Here is a 14,132-nt window from a genome sequence, read left to right as displayed (position 1 = left end):
TTTTACAAGTACCTATAGGTACACCATCTTATCTTCCCTTCAAGAGACTGTGAATTTGCTCCAATTTTTTTCTAGTTTATGTTCACCTAGCACTTCCACGACTGACTTGGAAAATAACCACCACGGTCCAACAGCGGGTCTAGCACCGAATGTTGCCAGCATAGCTCAGATGCTAGGCTGTTGGGCTATACATGACACAGCCTACCTATTCACCACCTACTGCAGGAGATGGTCGCTACCACAGGATGTGGTCCTTCACCACCCAACCAGGTGGTGGTAAAATGGCAGCAGCATCAACTACCTTCATCCACACTGAAGGCTGTGCTGTGCTCACATTCCCTGTTTGGTTGATTATGTCAGGCCCTGGAGTATGCCAACAGGCTCTACCACCTCTTCCCCCCACACCCGGCCAGGGGTTTCGCTGCCTGTGCTCAAGGCCAGCTCTGATACAGTGCAGCTGAGCAACCTGGGATCGGACTGCTGTGTAAGAGCTGCAAGAAGCCTCACTGGAGGCCTCTCTTGTACAATTCAAGAACTGCCTTCAAGGTCAGGCCTTTGCCCTTGGTCCTTGGCTACATCTATATACCTTACTGGTCTTGACCTTGACTCACTGACTTGACTTGCTGGCTTGACCTAAAACACCACTCGTGGCTGCAGACCACTGGGCTGTTTGCTGCCCCTGGTTACTGCCACTGAACCTGCTCTATCTTCCTGTTTGGCTCCTGTGGGACTGCACCCCATGCTCCTGAGGACAATGCCCTGGCTGTCTTGCTGTCCTCCTCAGCTCCCAGCTTGCCCTCTCTCATGGAGCAGCTTGCCCTGCTCCTCCTGGACAGGTGGGAGGTTGACTTCTCTGCAAGCCCTCGTACCCTGAAGGGCCATTTTCCCTGCTCTTTCCAAACCTCTCTCCCTGAAGGTGAAAACAAAGAAATTCTACAAGTTACTCTTTGCACACCTAATGTTTTTTTTTTCCTCATGTGTTTTAAAGAAGCAAGTAACTACGTGGACAAGAGTCATTTAACTTTTGCACTCCATAGAAAGTAACAGACCTAATTAATTGTTATTAAAGAATAAATAGAGCAACAGAAGGCATGAGCATGAAGGCATGTCATGCTTTATTTATCACGTGCTTTTTAAATTTTTCTCTCAATACAGTTTAAGACAAAAATGTTGCTTAAAATAATGAAATAACTTCTCATTAAAAATGACACAAAAATATTTTTTCTAAAGATTTAATACTGAGAAACAGCAAACTAGAAAATCTGGGCCACTTCAGAATGCAATATGAAATTTTGATGGTTAACAGTCTGCTAATTAGACATCTGATCTCTAATACCTAATAATCAAATACTAATAATATAATGCTTTGCTCTGAAGTTATCTATCCTATTCTTCTCATGTCTGGTCAGTATAGTGACAGTGTATCTTTATGCGTAAGGGTGCATTTTTTCTGGATTAAAAGCTCTCACACGAAACACTCCAGAAAATTTGCAGTATTATCAACATATCAAGGATAGTGCTGCAAATATTGTTTCAAACTTAAATTTGCAACAGGTTATTTGGACACTGAAAAACAGCATTTGCTCATATACACTTGTATAAAGGCAGGAATAAAAACTCATCACACGCTCAATACTAAAACATAAGGGAATAAATGTTTTATCTTAATAAAGACCAAAAAAAGAGAAAGCTATAATTTGATATATCTATCTAGACAAAAATTATAAACCCCTCAGTGCATATTAAGCAGTACAGAGACTTCACTGAACAGATGCAATAGCTATTTAAAAACTCCTATTACCGTATGTATTGAGGAAAGCTTGCTTTGCAAAACCAACTCTAACTATCCAATTCAAGTAACAGTAGATAAAGCACCTCTTCTGAGTGTTCCTGCTTTTGATCATTTTCGAAAGAAAAACCATTTTGATCATTAAAAGATTGATATTTATTAAACTAATCTCCCAGAGCCAGTATCATTCACTGTCACTGAGCCATATTGAAAAGGTCTATCTTTAATGCAACTTTCCAGAATACACTGTGCACCAAGCATTCTTTAGAATTAAAAAAACCTGTTTACACAATTACAAATGCCTGGATTCATTCACAGCTTTGCAGTGCTATTTGAATTACAGAAGGCAAAAGAACTTAAAAAAAAAAAAATCAATATATTTATTACAGAGATGGAAAAGCAGCAAAACAGAGTAGCACAGAAGAATCTGACTGCTCAAAGCTGCTCTGTAAACAAAAAAGTAATTATGTCTCACTAACTGACAAGTCCAACAAGATCACTCACACAAGTGAAAATACAAGAATACTGTATTAATCCGGTTTTGGTATTTTCATTACTGAACATCAGTTACAACCGTAGGACTTCAAAAATTCAGAAAATATTTGCAGGTCCTCTAGCATTAGAAATGGCCATGGTTCATCCTAGTCTCCAGCACAAGATTCTTTTCTGGGGCTACATTATAGCATACAGTTAAATCTCAGGACCAGGCAAAAGGACACTCCTCCTCCAAAAGTCCATGGCAAATACTTCACCCACACAAGCATAAGTTCCACTTCTCAGGGTAAGTCAAAGACTAATCCATCAATCTGTTGCAAATGCTACCCAGAAATGGAAGGCAAAAAGGTACAATTACTATACTACTTTAATAGGTTAATAACCAAAATTCAAGTCAACCAGGACCAAAGATGTATTACTTCCTTTATACAGCATTTGGATTACCTGATCTGTTCCTTATCTTGCCCTTCTGAAGCAGCTTCTTACGACAGAGTTGATCTAATGAGGCAAATTTATTGTACGGGCATATGAACAAGTTGTTGCAAGGAATACTAGAGCATCAGCTTCCAAAGAACTTGATGTTCCATGCTACTGCTCAGTGGTGGGCTTTTACAGCAATGAGAGACACAAGTCTTTTCTGAATATGAAGCAAATATTTTATCTCCTCTTTTTTCCTGAGAGACAGATTACATCACATTTATTGTGGGGTAAGAGCCAGGATATGGGCCGCTAGCAGTATGTAGCCAAGAGATGCATTCCCAGCTTATCATCTCACCTCACAATGTTTTCCCATGTTCTCAGGTTTTGAATAAATATTCTACTTTTGACAAAAATGTTCAGCAGACACAAAAAGCCATCATCTCCCATTTTATTTCCCAACTTTACCAATTCCCCCAAAAGTACAGAAGTCTCATTAATTGACTTACACAGGTTAAAAATAAAAGTTTTCTGTCCTGAAATTGTTTATAATGTTGCTAAAACTAAGGCTTCTGTGTTCTACCCTAAACTAATATCAATCAGTGGTGCTTGGAGGGATTTGAAATATACACAGGAGCATTTTTGAGAGATGTCATTAATGCACATTAACTATACTGTAAGCATTTAAAATTATCTGGAAAGCATTTTAGAAATATGACTTATTACTCTATATTACAAAGGTAACTAAAAAAAGCTAAAAATACTCCTCTGTCTTGTTCTGATTAGCTTTTGCTCCAATCCTTTTTCTATCCCTATTACCTTTTCATCTGAACTTCCTTCTTACTTGTCACATCCTCTGGTACTCTCTTTACTTCTCTTTTATGCCTTGCGTCTCGTAGGTCTATTTAGCAGACAGTTTGGGCAACAACCACCTACTACTCAACTAGTATGTTGCCTTTTAACATTGAGACCACATTATTAGCACAGTAAGAAACATGGTAACTTTATGTGTCCTGCGTTTTAAGTAGGAGGCAATAAAAGGAAACTGAAAAACAAAAAGCAGGTTAAATATTTAGAAGTAATGCCTCACTGGCAAGGTCTACAAAAATATTAAATTGTCTACTTAAAGGAAGTGATTTATTTAAACCTGGCTTGGGCAAAAGATGATTGCAGAGAACATTATAACCAGTGATGAATGTGGCACCTTCCACAGCTTTTTCATTTTTAATTGCTATAATCACTAAAAAGCTACACTTCTTAAATTAATACATCAATAGATTTTATACAACTTGCAAATCCCTCAAAAGTTAATTTCACCCTTTTTATTAAAAAGTATTTAAACAGTGTCAAAACTGGAATTAACATAATAACCTTCCAGAAAAGTTACATTTCAAATGATCTTGCTCAATTTTAACATTGGTAGAGATTTGCTGAAAACATGTAACATACTTTTTTAAAAGAATAATTTAATAGATACTTGTCCAAAGCACTGTAATGAAAAAGTAGACAGATAATGCTTATCTTCAGTTTTTATTTTACTTCTTTTTCTCTTACTTATGTATATTAACAAAAAACCCTCAAATGATTTAGACAAAAGCTTTTAACTCAACACATAATTGCAACAAAATTACAATAATTGTACCAATTAAAATAATCCTGAATGAACAGTTTGTCATCTTAATGTTCCAATGGTTTATAGAAGGATCTACTTAATTAGCTGAAATTGCTTTCCAATGTTAGTATCAAATGTCATTTGTTAAAAGTTGAACGATTTCAAAAATAATTTAACAAAGTAATTTTACAAAACACCAAGAACCAACATTTTCTTTTCAGCTGAATAAAGCAAGCAGATGTGTCATCAAATTGCTATAAAAATAAATGAGCCTTTATATGGGGAAAAATAAATTTTACTACTAGTGCTACAGAATACTATTTTCTGATTTTTTTATGAAATCGATTTCTTTAATAAAATAATTTCATATCATTTATATCTTGGTAGTATTTTTAGCACACTGTAAATACACTTTCTTAAATTGAAGTAGTAAACAATGAAGTAGAAATATTCAACTGTACATGAAACAGAAAAATAACCTGCCTAAGTGATTTCCTAATTTGATTCACACAGGCGTATCACACAAAAGATATGAACTTATCAGTAAAACATAGCACCAATGAAACCATGCTATAGAACTCCAAACCTACAGTAATCAACTCCTGTTCCACTTGTAACTAAATTAGTTTTTACCAGTTTAATCTGAAGAAAAAAGGACAAAAACAGAAACAGAGGATGACTTGTCTAGTAACCTGAAATTAAGTATCTCTCTGGTTACTATTACTAGAGATAACTATTTCTGTGGTTGCTTCCAAAAAGGGGTAAAATCAGTAAAAAGACTGGGAAAAAAGCAAGCAAAATCATATACCAATGCTGAAACTGGAAGGACAACATCTAGAACTGAAGAAAAGAAGAAACACCAACACTTTCCATTATTGATAAATCAGACAGAGCAGGTGTCTTCAACAAATTATTCCTTAGAATGGTGTAAGAGTTGCAAAAGCATTAAAAAAAGTAATAAGCAAGCTATGGCTGGTTTAGATCCATTAGTCCCCCACACAAAAAAGAATCCTGAATAAAAGAAAGCTATTATGTTACTCTTCTAAATTTGGTGTGTTCTGCTTTGGCACATCGTTTTGCCATCCAATTTGACATTCATCATAGGTAGGCATGCATACGTATGTGCACAAATACTTTATTGCAGAGGTTAAATTAAGCCCAAGTGATGGATGAATTATATGCTGCTAAATTTTAAATAATGGTTACTTACAAGTCTGAGGAAAGCACAACCATTTTCTCATCCTGGAAGATATGTATCTTTTTTCAAAATCGAAGATTTAAGATTCTTGATATCCATAGTTTCGTTCAGCTTCCCAAAAAGCACGTTTTCAAGATTAAGTAAGGGTGGAGATCCTAATCTGAACAGATGGCTCATGAGAGTTTCTTCTATCCTGAGCCAAGCTCTCATGTTCTAATATTTTGAATGAATATATAAGAATAGTCATGCCACAGAAATTCAGGGACTAGCAACTATTTGCTGATAGCCTCACAAAGAATTGATAAGCCCTGTCTTAATACCCCAGTTTGAGCAAAGCCTGGGCAATAAATGACAGGTAGGACTGTCTCTCATAACATCAAGCAGGACAAGCAGAGCAACATCAAAACCAGCCAGTAGGAAGCGCTTGAATAGAAGGTTGTGTGAATACCTGAATTCTGTATCATTAAACAAACTGTAAATTCAGTTCTGGGGACAAGCACTCTCCTCTCCCCAGAGAGTATCTTTAACCACTGAGACAGTGAGTCATGGTCTCTCTTAGGACTATCTCCCTAGATACACCAGCCTTACATTTCTCTCAGTTTCACCAGGTAATGGCTAGAATTATATTCAGAAAGATAGGGAATCTAGATCCTAGCCCCATGAGAGAGAGGACAATACTTACCATGGATCTACCAAATTCCTGGGTTAATGTTCTACCCCAATGGTATGCAGCCATGACCATGATGAAATTCTCATGGATTATTATCAACTTCATACTGACTTTTTTTTCCAAGGGGCCTTCCATAACAGGTAGGTCATTAAATTGTTCTGGTAGCCTGCAGTGTGTTCCTGCCATTTTCATTTCAAAGGCCAACTGGAACTTTACTACAGTGCATGTCCAGGCCATGCCTGCCTGGACAACTCATCATGCTCACCAGGACCAGAAGGTTCCTGCAACTTGTCATATACAGCCTGCCCCAGCACTTGGTATAACTAATTTAAACACATCTATCTTCGAATTGAAGTAGCCTTTGCTGCTGTGTTTTGTGCTAAACCTAACCTTTTCCTCCTGCTGCAAACATGCTCAAACCACATTTATTTGTCCAGGCTTTTTAAGGGCTTCAGCTACTGACTCTCAAGGATCCTGAATAGGCTCTAGATGCAAGGTAAGCACCATGAGACTCAACTTAGGCCTCGCATTAGCAATTCTGGGCATTCACACTAGCAGAACTGTAGATGTTGCAGGAACTTCAGGGGTAAAAATTCAGACATCCATAGTTTCTGAAGTGTTTACAAGTTTAGTCAGTCATTTTCTGAATTGCATTCTTGAACTCAAGGGGCATATACATGCCTGAAGTTTCACTTTCAACTGTATAAACCTTAAGACATGGAACAGACTTCATCAGCGAAGACAGTCCAACTACTAACAGCTTCAAGAAGTGACAGACTGGTAAATCTGCCATACCTACAAGAGAACTGGTTAGCTCATAGATGCAGAAACTCTCCCTAACACCTTCAGATTTCAGAAGGACAAAGGCCTACAGGCAAGAGGGTTACAAAATTACTTTAGTGACTTCTAGGAGCATCTTCCAATAGACAAAGTACTGCAGACTTTGGTTTCTGCCGTGATAAGAAGGATATAAACAGATAAAATGTGTTCAGCAGATTATCTTATTTAGTGAGTAAACTTGATGACAAAAGGGACTGAGAAGACATTCCCTCCCATACAGTCAGCTTTAATAGCATGATTTTTAATCAACAAGGTGGCAATATCAAATCACCGCCATCTACAGCCTTAAGCAGTAGAAAATATCAAGAAACAAAGTAAGATTACTAAAACCCAGAGCCTCAAACTGAAATGAAAAACTAAGGCCTAGGGGGAAAAGAAATAAATGACTCAAATGTCTTACATTGAGGAAGACTTGAGAATCCAAAAAAGAGAGGAGAAAGTGTTCAAGCAAAACTGGGACTCCTCACTGCATGGGAAATCGGACAGTGATGATATTCACAGCAAAATCTGAAGTGAGACTTGGGCTCTCCTCATCCTCTTTAATATCTTTTCTACTTTGGTACAAGCTTTTTGAAATATGATTACTAGAATCTCATAGTGTTTAGAATTTAGATACATCACAGATTTGTATAATCCAAGACCTTCCTTCTTTCCATTGCTTTGCTAATAAACTCCTAGAGACACTGTTTCATTTTCTGACTCCTGCTGAGCACTGAACATATTTTTTCAGCAAAATCAGCAATGATTTGTGAATTTCTTTCCTCAGTGAAGATTTACAGCCTGTTACTACGTTAGCAGGATTATAGATGAGATTATTTTCCCCAGTATGTTATGATACCTATATCCACAATGACTTTGATCTGCAATTTACTCATAGCTACTTCCACAACCCTCTGTAAAACAGCTGTCCTGGTTATATCCCCATATTCCATCTTCCCTCTCTGCCAGACCATATACAGGTATGTCAAAGAGCGCAGGTATCTTTGGAAACTTCACCTGCAAGTTTCTCATGACACTCTTACTCCTATCTTTCACTTCCTTCTTTTGTTTTCCTGAGGCAATCTTGCCTGTTATTACTTTAAATTTTAATACATTTAAAAGTTCTTAGATCAAGATCTTGTTTAAATTTCTTAAATTTCAAAATATTACATTGCCTTCTTCATTGACTCTGTTGAGAATTCAGTTTCTTGAAACGTATCTTCTCTCTACAAAAGTCACAGTGACTTTTCCCAGTATATCATTTATTTAGATCTGGCACTGACATTCTGGTGTCATGGATGTTTCATTTAGTCTTCACAAGAGAGCACATTCCCATAGCTGGCTAATTTACAAGTCTGAGAAGTATCAGTTGCAAACATTCAACAGAAACTTGCTTTAATCTGACAACTTAATTCTCTTACAACTTCATCTACAGAAAGCCCACGCATTTCATTCCACTTCAGGGCTTTAAAATTTTGGTTTTTTACAACTTCTGCAAACCATTTTGGCATTACACAAAACTGACATTAGGAAAACTTTTTACAGCGACATGAAGGAGAATGCGGCACAACGTAAATGTAGAGGAATATTAACTGTGTGTCAAAATTATAAATAAAATGGTAAAAATAATTAAAACAGACCAGGATGGAGAGGTGGGTAATGACAATAGTGGGCTTGACCACAGAACAACCTGAACACAAAAGGGGAATAACACAATAGACAAGAAATAGAACACAACAGAACACAAGAAATAGAGCACAATAGACAAAAAATCAGAATTAGGAGCTTAAGCTGGCAAGGAGAGAGACCACATGAAAATCCTGATGATGAGAGATGACTTGAAAAGGCAACACATAAACCCAAAGGAGTAAATACTGGTACTAATAAGTATACCAACTGGAAAGCTAAACCAAGCAAAGATCCAGACAGCTGGAAGTGAGAGGATAGAAGCGAGATGATACAGCAAATCAGTTGAAGGAAGTAAAAAGAGTAAAGACATTTTTCTCCAGAATCTGGACTGAAAGCCAACAATGCAGACTCAACATTTTTTTATTTTCAAAATTTGACACAATTGCAAAGCATGGGCCTGTTCCCCTCTATGAAATAATTACAACATAGCGTCTCTACCTGTTAGTACAGAGAAGCCTAAGTGACTCCAGTCCGCAAAGATTGTTCACAAAGATGTGCCTGTGCCACAAACTGAAGCCTAATAAAGATTGTTCACAGAGATATGCCTGTGCCACAAACTGAAGCCTAATTTTGTTTTGGTTTGTTTATGTTTTTTTAAGACCCTGGGAAAATGTTGCCATTATAACACTCAATAGGTTTTCCCATCTCTGCATAGTATGATTCAGTAAAGATACACTACTCCTGACAGAACTGGTTTCATGCTCATCAATATAGTCTTCCATATTCATCATAGTATCTACAGAAAAGCACTTGCAAATTTACTTTCCCCAACAATCCTTCACAATAAGAATATATTAGTTAGGGTTTTTTGGCTTTTAATAAAAAATTGCACAGAGATATAGGTATATTTATTTAGTAGCCAAATTGAGATATCCAGTTTTTTTCAGACTACTCCACCTACTGAAAGCAGAGCTCCCACTAGCTTCAGATACTGCTCTGAACACTGAGCACTTACTAATATCAGCCTACAGAACCATAAGCTGTATGCCACCTCTCAACAGAGGCACAAATACCGTCCAAGTGAAAGGTATGATACACGACTAGTCCAGCATCACACAAACTCTGACAAATAGTTCTAGAGCAGCTTTCAGCTGTCTTAGTTTAGTTTTCATATTGCATTCTTTTCAAGTACAACAGATAGCACTGAGATGTGACAGAAAATGGCCCTCTCCTTTACTACATAGCCTGTCTATACAGTTTGCAAAATTAAATTCTAGACATTACAAGACAGGAATCTTATGGGGGCAAAATAGCATATGATCATATAAATCATATATCATAATGCATACATAGAGGGGAATTAACTGCAGACTATTTTTATTCTTTCATTTCTTAATGCTTGACTACTTGATTCTTTTCATTTTACTATACTTTTTGTATGTTGTGAAAGTATTGCTTGTTCTTTGAAATACAGAGAAACAAAACATCTAGTGAAAAAAATCACTAACGTTAAAAATGAATACAGAATATGCTAAGACAAACAAGCGAACAGAAGCTGTCAGAGCTACGCTGGACAGACAGTCATCCTGCTAGTGCCACCTGCCGGCACAGCACCACGATACACGCAGGTACCCCGTGGAACTCGCACTGAATCACACTTCCTACAGCATCCACCGTATTGATAGTAAAGAGCTGGTTTATCATCTGCCTCCAAAGATATAGCAGTAAAATAACACAGGTGTTATTACCACTTGTCATACCCTCAGTGCACACACAAAATATCTACTATAACTCTTCAGTTGAAGGTACCTGTAACAGATCAATCCGTTGCATCAACCCTGTGCCCCACACAGGCAGCAACTAAGAGGAAGGCAATGAAGAGTTTTCACTGCAATGGAATCCTGCTGATTCACGAGCTTTTAACACAGGATATTTTAAAAGTTGGAAAAGTAACTATAATATCAAAACATTCTCCTCATATGGAGAATGTGATCGAGCATGGAACTCCTACACATAACACAGAACCTACAAGATTCCTTTCATCCAACGGAGATGTCCAAGCAGACCCCTCTCCCCACACACTTGGAGTTCAGAAATGTAGCAATACCAAAGAAGAATTTGCACTGTCACAGTAAAAAGTAGTTTGACACAAACTATTCAATACTAGGAAAATTATATTCTTGCTCCTGTTCTAAAGTACCAAAATATTAAAAAAAAAATCCTTGCAGAATAAAAGGCAGGGAAGAAGTAACACAAACTCAGTACAGGAAGAGAAGCTATAAAAGTATCAAAATCTGGTATCTATTCATGAGACTCCAAACGGGAAAGCTGCTTTATAAACTAGAAAACCTTAGAAAACAGAAACTGAAGTTTTGAAAGAGGAACTAAAGTAAATACTCTACTTTGAACTGATACAGAAACAGATATTCAAGGCAAGTGACTTCAAACAGCTGTAGATAAAAAGAATAACAATGTCACAGAAAGGATTATTTTGGTTAAAACAGAATTTTTAGAGCATTAGATAATCCCAGAGAAGAGTTCACAGACCTTTTCATGTTCAGCATACAGTAAAGATGATCACCCAAATCACCAGACAGATGAGATCTCAGCTTTGTCATTACATCTGTAGTTATATATATACTTCCTTACAGAGGTTCAACAGAAGTGGCTGAGAGAGGCATCAACTCTCTTCCTGAGCATGCGGCAATGTTATTATTAGGAACCTTTTTTCTATGGTTAAGCAAAGAAACTCAGTCTTGTAGCTTTATCATTTTCATATCAAACAATCCTATTGGCATTTTTTGCTAAAGAGAGAATCCTGAATGTTGGTCCTCTTTTCCTTTTACTTTTTTTCCTAGTATTGCAGGTAGAATACAAACAGCTTTACTTAAAAGAAGATCATCAACTTCCCTTTTCCAATATACGGTACAGGTTTCTTCACTGTTTCTTCACATTACAGATCCTACAGTTTCATACACTATAAATGTATTTATACATTTATAACTGTCAATTATGAATTGGCACTCTAGTCAAGGGGCTATATTACTTCCAAACACAACCTGCATAGCAAGAGGCAAAACAGCATAGCAAGAGTCATGAATCTCCTCCACACCTGAACTACTAAACACTGACACACTCCCGTTGGCACTGAATGTCAACAGTTCAAGTGTCTGTACTACTGACAAATAATCCAGAACCCAAATAAGTCATTCACATTCAATTGTGACTGTCCTTTCCTTCTCCTCACGTTGGTTCACTACAGATTTAATGTTAGTTTATAGTGGAATTACTAGTACCCATTTATGAGAACAGTTCAGGTCTCTAATACCTCCTTTGGTTTATCAGAAAACATAAACACTGTTATGTCTTGAAGATAGCTTTGGACTTTGATCACTCCAAAGTGATTTGTTACTGTCAATGCTAATAATCAAAAGACTAGAATGAGTTTGTTGGATAAATACTGAAAATACAAAATTATGAAACATGCCATACAGCAAATCTAAATAAAGATATGTTAGAAATATCTACAGCAAGACTACTGGAAAGCATGACAGGAGAGAGAATCCCTGATGGTACTGAATTATTGTACTTACCTCATCACATAAACATTTGTGACACTAGCTGCATGAACCCACAATGGAGAGGTGTGTTCCTGTTGTGGTTTAGCCCTAGTCGGCAATTAAGTACCACACAGCCACTTGCTCACCCTCCCCCCCGGTGGGATGGGGGAGAGAATCGGAAGAGCAAAAGTAAGAAAACTCATGGGTTGAGATAAGAACAGTTTAATAATTGGAACAACAACAACAACAAAATAATAATAATAATAACTTGTAATGAGAAGGAACACAACAAGAGATCAAGAGAGGAACAAAACCCAAGGGGGGGGGGGGAGGGGAAGCAGTGATACAACTGCTCACCACCCTCTGACCGACGCCCAGCCAGTCCCCGAGCAGTGACCGCTGCCCCCCAGCCAACCCCCCCAGTTTATATACTGAGCATGATGTCATATGGTATGGAACAGCCCTTTGGCCAGTTTGGATCAACTGTCCTGGCTGTGCCCCCTCCCAGCTTCTTGTGCACCTGGCAGAGCATGGGAAGCTGAAAAGTCCTTGACCAGTGTAAACACCACTTAGAAACAGCCAAACCATCAGCGTGTTATCAATATTATTCTCAGACTAAAATCCAAAACACAGCACTATGCCAGCTACTAGGAAGAAAATTAACTCTATCCCAGCCAAAACCAGGACAGTTCCCATTACTTTATCAATGATTTCACAGGTATCTTACACTCACAGAAGAAATGCAAAACCCAGAAACTGGATCCATTCTCTAGAGGAAAGTGTTTTCTAATCACGCACTTATTTACCTCTGAAGTTTGATGTTCCGGCAAGAATCCCCCGACTAGAAGCCATTCCAGTCTACTACTTGCCCTCTCTCTCTATCTTCAATCCTCAGCCCTCTCATGCCCAGTCCACCCTTGTCCCTCTACCTTCTGGGTTCTCTGTGTTCAGATCTTAACCCCACTTCAACTTTCCTTTCCTAATACAACCCACGCCAGTCGTCCTTCCCAATCAATCCTAATTCCATTCTCAATACTTCAACCATTTCCAGCCCATGCCAGATGCTCATCCAGTTCATCTTCTCCCGTTCCTTGACTCTCAGTGAAGGGCACCTTTCCAAAATTTTCTATCCAAGTTCATTCTCCTCTCCATTCTTTCCCTGGACCCTGCAAAGTCTCTAGATTTTCTGGCAACTTGTTCAATCAATCCATCTTCCCTCTTTACCTCAGATGTTCTTTTCATCTGCTCTCTGTTATTTCTTACAGAAGTCAAACCCTTCTTTACTCTCACTGACTTCCATTCTCAGATTCTGCTTTTCTCCTGTAGGCCCAACTCCCAGTCACATTCTTTCTCTTCCATTCCCCCCACTGTCATCAGGTCACTTGTCAGAATCCACAAGTCCTTTCTTACAAGCAGCCAGATTCTGGACAGGTATGTTCACTGGCAACACAGGGACCATTTGCTCTCAGTCGCAATACCTAGACAGCTCTGTTGGACAGCAACTTGTATCAGCAATGGAGAAAGTTATGCTTCACTTTTGTGTTGCTTAACTGCAGCATAAGGCACTGCCATAGCCTCAAGCACACTTGCTAAGCACCAAACCTTCAGAGATCTTTACCAGTAAAGGCAGTTTTTGCAGAGCTTAGTTCAGATTTCTAACTGGGGAAAAAAAACAACTTCTAGCTTGGCCAAGGTAGAGATGAAAATTATATCAAGAGACAGAAGCACAGCTAGCTATCTGTGAAAGAATTCCAGTATAACTCTCTTTGTTTTTAATACAAAGCATGCATTCGTATGTGGTGCATTAAATAGGAAGGAAAGTAATTTAAAAGTTTCCAAAAGTTAACAGAAGACAGTAAGACTGTAGAAATTTTAGATTACAACTTGGTAGCTGTTTGAAAGCCATGTTATTCTAATAATCACTGATCACTATTTTAATCATT

General features: G+C 37.9%; 1 protein-coding gene across 5 annotated transcripts in view; it reads right to left on the bottom strand.

Moving 5' to 3' along the window:
• The window catches only part of KIDINS220 (kinase D interacting substrate 220), an 85,002-nt gene that overhangs the window by 25,964 nt on the left and 44,906 nt on the right, over positions 1-14,132 (bottom strand). The gene's annotated exons all lie outside the window — the stretch shown is intronic.

The sequence above is a fragment of the Mycteria americana genome, chromosome 3 (assembly GCF_035582795.1).
Source record: "Mycteria americana isolate JAX WOST 10 ecotype Jacksonville Zoo and Gardens chromosome 3, USCA_MyAme_1.0, whole genome shotgun sequence".
Taxonomy (NCBI): Eukaryota; Metazoa; Chordata; class Aves; order Ciconiiformes; family Ciconiidae; genus Mycteria; species Mycteria americana.
This window is presented reverse-complemented; position numbering and strand designations above follow the sequence as displayed.